The sequence below is a fragment of the Limulus polyphemus genome, unplaced genomic scaffold, assembly GCF_000517525.1.
Source record: "Limulus polyphemus unplaced genomic scaffold, Limulus_polyphemus-2.1.2 Scaffold3978, whole genome shotgun sequence".
Lineage (NCBI taxonomy): Eukaryota > Metazoa > Arthropoda > Merostomata > Xiphosura > Limulidae > Limulus > Limulus polyphemus.
This window is the reverse complement of record NW_013669588.1, coordinates 51,429-59,528: the sequence shown is the minus strand read 5'-3', so window position 1 is coordinate 59,528 and position 8,100 is coordinate 51,429.

The window sequence follows — 8,100 nt, the reverse complement described above, 5'->3', positions numbered from 1 at the left end:
ACGCTAGGAAAAAAACTGTGTAAAAATATGCACGCGAGTTGCAGAAAATTACAGATGTACAAGCTAGAGAAAACACTTGCATTTTAGTAAACATTAAAACATATCTGAAAATTTCGCTATTTCTATGTAGAATAATAGGGTTAAATCAAAAAATGAGTATGCTGATTATGTTGTTTGATTGAAGAGAATTTTGAGATTTTGACTACATATCAACTTTGTTTGTCTAACTTTCAAACAGCTTGCCCAAAAGGTCAAAATATCTCATGCATATAAATTTTGAGACCGTTCCTATTTTGCACAATCAGTTCATGGATCACTGAAAAAAATGTATTACAGATAACGAAGTTTCTTTATAAGAACGAATATTTTATATTTTAAATATTAAACAGATAACAGAAAAAATAATAGAAGTAGCAATAAATAATTGATATCAAAAGAAAAAACTGACATTGATTATAATGAGAAACCAGTATTTATCTAATTTTCAAAAATATTAAATTAATGAATAATAACTTTTCAATAACCTTCGTATCAATCGCTGAGTGTAGGCGACAAGATTAAGCATTAACATATTTGTCTACAACGCAAGAGAACGCTTATTGTGTGTTTACAGATAGAAGTCGAAGTTTGCAATGATTCACAGTCTACGTGACAGATGGAATCTTTGCCGAAATCCCAAAAGTACCTGTCTTAACCCCACATCAAGATCACTCAAGGATCTCAAATATGAAGTCAGAATAATTATCGATGTTGCATCAACAGCAGCCTTATATAGATGGAAAGAAAAATTATATCTCCTCATATTATGTCATATATATATATAACAAGTGGTCAATATTTATGGCCAATAAATTCTCGTAATTACTTCTTCTATGGCATGATTTCTGAGCACTCTGGATATTCATCCACTCTCGAGAACCTATATGATTATGTAGAGTGATGAATGTCCACGTATGATCTTCCACAATATCTGCACATTCTAAAACATTTTTAGGATCCTAATGATAGAAAAAATTTGAATTTTTTTCTCCTATGTTTTTCAGTTAAACTATTATCCTACTCAATAACATGGTATCAGAGAATTGAACATTTTCCATTCCTACTGAAAGGAAATCTTTCGTGTTTATGTATTTCTTAAACAGTTGTATTAACACTGCAAATGCACATGACACTTTGTTGCGCACAGCCTGCTTTTGAGGAGCTTAAATTGGGAAGATAAAGTTACTTTAACTTAAGGCATTTGTGGAAGTGTTTGATTAGATAAAAAGCTATGGAATTAACATATTCTTTAACAGAATATTCATTTGAATGTAAAGAAAGAAATCGTTTAAAATAATTGTACCACATTTCGTTATTGGCATCTCTATCTAAAGTATGGTTTCATATAAAATATTGTATCTTCTACTTGTAGCTTAATAATTATCCAATGTAGGTAGCCATCTCAGTTTACCTCTGATCTCAAGATATTGCTCTGGACACATTACATCCATCTTGCTTGACGCATAGGCCACTATTTGCTCCATAAATTGAGTTGCCATCTGGAAAGGTTTTTTCCACTTCTTGAGCACATTTTGGCGACGAAGAACCATGATTAAAGAAAATTAATTATTTTAATATACCACGAGTCATGACTATAGTACGATTATAATCTAAATAGATAAATCGTCTTTTGATATCATCATCTCGCTTTTTTTATACGTTTGTACCAGCTTATTAGCATACGTACCCTGGGAAGAGAGTGACTGCAAAAGGATGGAACTGACAACACATCCAGGGTTATTTCATTCTGAGTCGGTGACCTTTGTTTTACCCGCCCCAGGAAGTATAGGCTCCCTCTGTTACTAACATACATTTTTCACACTTAACGTTTTTTTTCAAATTTACATATTTCTTCTTTTTTGCATTAATCCAATTTTGTATACTATTTAACTTAATCAATGAATACCTTCCCTAATTAATTATCTTAAAAAGGTTTGAAATAAAAAATAGAAGTTAAAATCCGTTACGTACGAAGCTCTTCCCATTGTAACTATAAAGATCGTAGTATGAGACAAATCTATGTTATTAATTTAAAATTACAACTATGAACGTACTGAAGTGTGTGAATTTGAGTTATTTATCATCAAAAATTATTCGTCAGCAAATGATTCATTTGTGATAAAATGAGCCAAATAAAAAGCAGTAATTAGAATATATCAAAGAAAACACGAGCCTAAACGAAAGATGAGGAGAATAGATTAGTAGGTCTAAATTCCTTACAACGTTTCATATTTACTTTTGATAAATAAACATTTTAAATAAGAATATATTTGCTGATACTAGGTAACGATTCTCATACCTATACAACAGTTACTAAAGGTTTGTCTTAAAGTTATTACCCAAACCTAAATTTACTTCTAAGCAAAGATAGTCTCAAACTCTCTTTTGCCATGACTTTCTACAACTATTCTTGTGTGTTCTCTCTTTTGCTATTTACTAACTTAATTTTTGAATTGTTGGTACATTAATATCTTAGTTTGTACATAATCATACTATTCATATTTGTGTGTGTGTCAGTCAGCTCCAAAGCTCCAAGAGGAGAGAATCTAGAGACATGTTAAAAAACACGTATAAATGTGTTAGAATTCATATTACTAGCGACAATGATTAAATTTAAATGTTTGTTCGTTTGTATTTCTCATTTTCAGTTTGATAAAAAATCGTTTTTAATAAAATAAGGTCAAATTTGTTTTTTGGTTACACAGGTATGACCTTCCGCAGAAAGTTGTGTTACTTTTTAATTGAAATACAATACTGAATTATTTAGTTTTCTAGCTTCAAATAAAATTTTATTTTTTATTCAGAGAATTTCTTGGGAGTAGGAAACAAACAATTATTTTCTTTACAGATCCATGCCTTTAGCTGTACATTCTTCATCGTTTAATGATTTATCTTCTTCCCCGGTTCGATTTGATGAAGGTCTTCAGCTTACCCAACACAATATTCGCCGATCATGTCGAAAACTCTTCACTTCTCTGTACGATCAGAAAACTCCAGCTTTAAGGTCTGAGTCTAGAGGTTGCCCTTACACATCCAGCGGAACGCCAGATACTGTCCATTCATATTTGTTAGAGACAAGAAATACAGTCGGGACTGTAAAAAATAAGTAGATCTTTTTGATCCGGAATGTTTCGGAAGTTAGTTACATTTCCAATATGCCATCATGTACAATCTGAGCGAATCTTAGCAGCTTTCCAAAACCATTTTATTTAAAAGCAAAAGCTGTACAACTCTGAAAGGTGAAACCAATTTACTCGCCGTGGACATTCCTTCTTTGGATTCCTAACTTTATCTCGATGAAGGTAATGAGGAGTTTTTGATTTAAGTTCATCTCGTCAACTTGTCTCTAAATTGAAAAACCAGAGCTTCAAGAAGGTGCGTCTTTACAGAAATATTAACTACGAGCTCTACAGTGACGATAAGATCAAAGTATATGCTCCATTGGCTTCTGAAGTCCCAGGAAGAACCAAAGTATAAGAAGAAACGGTGCTTTCACATTCCGAGTCGTCTGAAAATAACTTACAGTACTCGTTCAAGTCAGGTTATTTGTCAAAGTATGCACACTTCACGCAAGTATTAAGGGATTCTGAGGACTATGAAACATAACTATAATTCATATAAATATGTGGTGCCTGCGGAAGACAACACAGGGACAGGAGGAGGAAACAACTCAGAATCTCACGCTATTTCTATATTGAATGACCACGATAGTCATCGTGTCATTTATCAATAAATTGGTTGAAGACGGTACAATTTCTTAAACATATTTGTTGTCCACTTTATCTTCTTATGTGCAGTCATATATATGTATATGCGTATATATATATGTATATTATCACACATACTTATGTATTCGTTTGAGTTTACAAGAAATAACATCTGCGAAAAACTACAAAATATATTAGTCTTAACAACTGTGCAATTAATGCCGTACTTCAAGAAATTAAACTAAGTTTGTGTTAATGCAAATCTACACAATGGACTATCTGCGCTGTGTTTACCCTGGGAATCGAACCAAGAATTCTATTGTTATAAGCCCCTACCGCTGAGTCCCCGGGGGGGATGTAATCTATATAAATATAATAGTATTCTCTGTTGTATGTCCATATAACTACTTCGCAGGATGTAGATGGATCTTCAGCAAAATTGGTATGGAGGTTCATTGGAGCCATCGATAGTTACAAACAAATTTTCAGTTTTGCGGTTTTTATGGGCGTTTTTTTCCCACTACTTCGCTCCCTTTTGATAGATCTTCACCAAATTTGTCATGAAGTTTTGTTGAGTCCATGTGGAGATATATGCAAAGGTGCGTTTTCACATTTTGTGTTTTTCAGGTTTTATGGGAGTTTTTGCGTGTGTGTTTTTTTACAATTACATAAAAGAGAAGCATCATTTCATGTCCTAATTGTTTCATTAATCATGAATTTACACAACTTACGTCCAGGAGACGGGTACTCCAGCTAGCTAGAAAGATATTGAATTAACTAGGCTCTTGTATTGCGGAAAATTGCAATCTGATTTCAACAGTTTTAATTTCTCATTATATATGAGATTTTAATTTTTTAATCCATAGTAATATAAGAGAGAAACAATATTCTCTACTTTAACGAAAAAAATTGTGTTTGTTTATTTTTCACGTGAAGTATTAAACACACTCCAGTCCCCATAAGTCTGAGGATATTAGCATGAATACCATACCCCTCTCTGATCACTTGTGGGGTCAGCTGGTTCAGCTCCAGGGACCCTCCCAAAAAGCCGTTTGGAAATTTCATAACTCGGGGAAGGATCAGAAATTACAAAGGTTATCAGCCTTTTGTAGATATCAGAATAGTGTTTCTTCTTATTATTATTTCTCCAAAAGGGGGCCGAAGGCCGCCTGGAATGGTCACCTGTTTTAACAACTCGTACCCCTATACAGTAGTGTATTTTTTGTCTGTCAGTCAGTAGACACTAAAATGATGTCACATAAGGGACATCATTAACGTTGCAATTTCTGTTGTAGTGACGTCAGTAAAACGTGCGCATGTCATGAATCACGAGAAGAATTATGTACTCGGTAGGCTACAACATAGTATGAATTATGAACTTGAAACGCAAGAAATAAAAATACATGTAACTCCTCATTTTGGTTTTGTTCATTCTTGAAACATAGCTCTTTACGGGACACTACGCAAGTACATCTAGTTTATTAATATATTTCGTGTATCTAAATCTAACCAAAGGTGAAAGGATTATGTGTTCAATTTATTATTTTAAGGTTAATTCATTATATGGGAAATAAAATTATCCTTACAATTATCATGGCATAATCCCGCAGAAAATAAGACAAAGGTTAATTCGAAAATACAATAACAGCAATTTTTACCTGATGATGATTCGACAACATGGGTCGAAACGTTGTAATGATTTAATATAAGAACGTGCCTAGTGTAAAAGTTGTAATTATTGTATTTTTAAAATAATTATTCAGCTTAGCAGATTCATTACTAAATATTAAGGCAAGGTTATTTTATTTTAGGGGAAAGTAAAAATTACCTACACCATTAATAAGTAATTGGCTTTGAAATCATAGATAGTTTCAATATTTTGCATCGTAACAGAAACAATGAGGTTTAATATTAATGTTTTTAAACTTCCCTTTGTTAGTTTTACCCTTTGAGCGAAAAATGTGATGTTTGAACAATAACGTTAATATAATAGCCGTGGTGGGCACAGCTCAGATAACTCATTGTGAAACTTAAACACACACACACGAAAGTAGTAAGCCCCTCACTTTCATGGCAACGGATGCCACCACAGCGGGGAGTAGAGATAAAGCCAATGGCAGGGGGAGAGGAGGCGGAGTCATCAAAGATGACGAGGTCATAGTTGATATTTTGCCTCCAGAGAGCACCTCGTTGTGTGTGTGTGTGTCGTCATCAAATTAACAAGTTTTACCACCAGGGGCGCCACATTGCGTGTGTGTGTCGTCATGACAGGCGACCATAGTGCTAGAAGTTCGATACTAGTTATAATGTCATAGTGATGAAATTATAGTTCGATACCAGCCAGATGGACATAATGGATGATTACGGAATAGTACCAGGAACTACAGTTCCAAACATGAATCTTAATATAACGACGCTTATGATCTATCTAACTCTCTGTATGTCTACCCGTTAGATGACAATAAATACCCAGTAATCTTTTTAATTTGCGTTTTTTATGTCTTTTCATTAAATTCCGTCCAGAGGACGGGTACTATAGCTAGTACAATCACTAATTATATCGTCCTAAAAAAAGGACCCAACTTCATCAGTTAATTAATGCAGCTATAGTTAAATGACCCTAATACATCAGTTAATTAATACAGCTATAGTTAAATGACCCTAATACATCAGTTAATTAATACAGCTATAGTTAAATGACCCTAATACATCAGTTAATTAATACAGCTATAGTTAATTGCCCCTAATAAACCGGTAATTAATACAGCTATAGTTAAATGACCCTAATACATTAGTTAATTAATACAGGTATTGTTAAATGACCCTAATTCATTAGTTAATTATTTAAAAAGGACGCTTAAGACTAATTCATTAGTTAATCCTACCACAAAGTGGAATAGGTGTTTCTAGACAGCCATGACTCATACAATACATGTCTCAACAAGAATATAATAAATCACTAATTGATTAAATAAATAATAATTAAATCGTCATAAAAGAACAACTAACATTATCAAATAATAATAATACCACAAGGTAGAGGATGACTCATACATGTTTCAACAAATATCTTATTATAATGAAACTTGCGAGGTATCTAACTACGTATATGGTCAAAACTGTAATACTACACGTTAAGTAACAACAAATACCCAGTAATTTATATATATATATACAAATTTGCATTTTTTGTGTCCTTTCATTAACTTCCGTCCAAAGGATGGGTATTATAGCTAGTTTAATTAATTAATTCGTCCTAAAAAGGACGCTTAAGACTAATTCATTACCACAAGATAGAAAAGGTGTTGCTAGACAACCATGACTCGTACAATACATGTCTGAACAAGAATATAATATATAATAAATTAATTAAACCAATTATAATTAATCCGTCCTAACAAAGATACTTAGCTCTAACTCATTTATAGTTAATTTATCCTAAAAAGACGGTATAATGATTAAAACTTTTTGTTTATAGAGTTTCAGCTTTAGTTAAATATATTTACAGTTCTAATAAGGACGATGTAATAAATAAAACTTATACAACAAAATCATGAATAAAACGTTTATTTCGTAATAACACTTTTACTAGTTTGTGAAAAAAACACATTTTACGCGTGTTCCTTTATCACATGTTTTAGAAAGGCGGACTTTCACATATACTTAATCATTTCTATTACTAAATGATTTTAACAAATATACTATCATAGTACTGTACAAGTTGTCAAAAACATTATTTAACGTGATATTTTTCCACATATGATTAATTACTATTATAGAATAACAATATTTACCATAAAGCTTTGAGGAGCACGTTAGCGATGGGTTCAAAACTCTGCCCCCCCCCCCCCAGTAGCACAGCGGCATGTCTGCGGATTTACAATGCTAGAATCCGGGTTTCTCAAAGTGGGTTCCTCATCATCGAATTTGAACTATGCCTTACATTGAACAAACTGCAAGGGGAACGAAAGTTTGTAGACTATCAATTTATAAGTGTATTTTATAACATAAAAGCTGTCCAAGTTATGAATTTATAAAAAGTGGAGGTGTTGGAGGGATGCTATGATAAATAACACAACAAATACTAACTTTCACACAACTTATTTATAACATAACATATTATTACGGAATTCATTATTACCTCACCAAGAGTTTTACATAAGCTTTAAGAACTCAATATATATATATATACACTGTTAACGTGAATTTCTAGGAAGAGGTAGCAGTGAAAGTGTAGGCTGTAGGGGTTCTTTCAACACCTAGCTTTTAATTTCTTTCCACAGTGTTTCACATAATTAATTAATTGACGGTCATTGGCCATAGAAGCGTATTACGGGCCCAAGTTGAAAGGTCA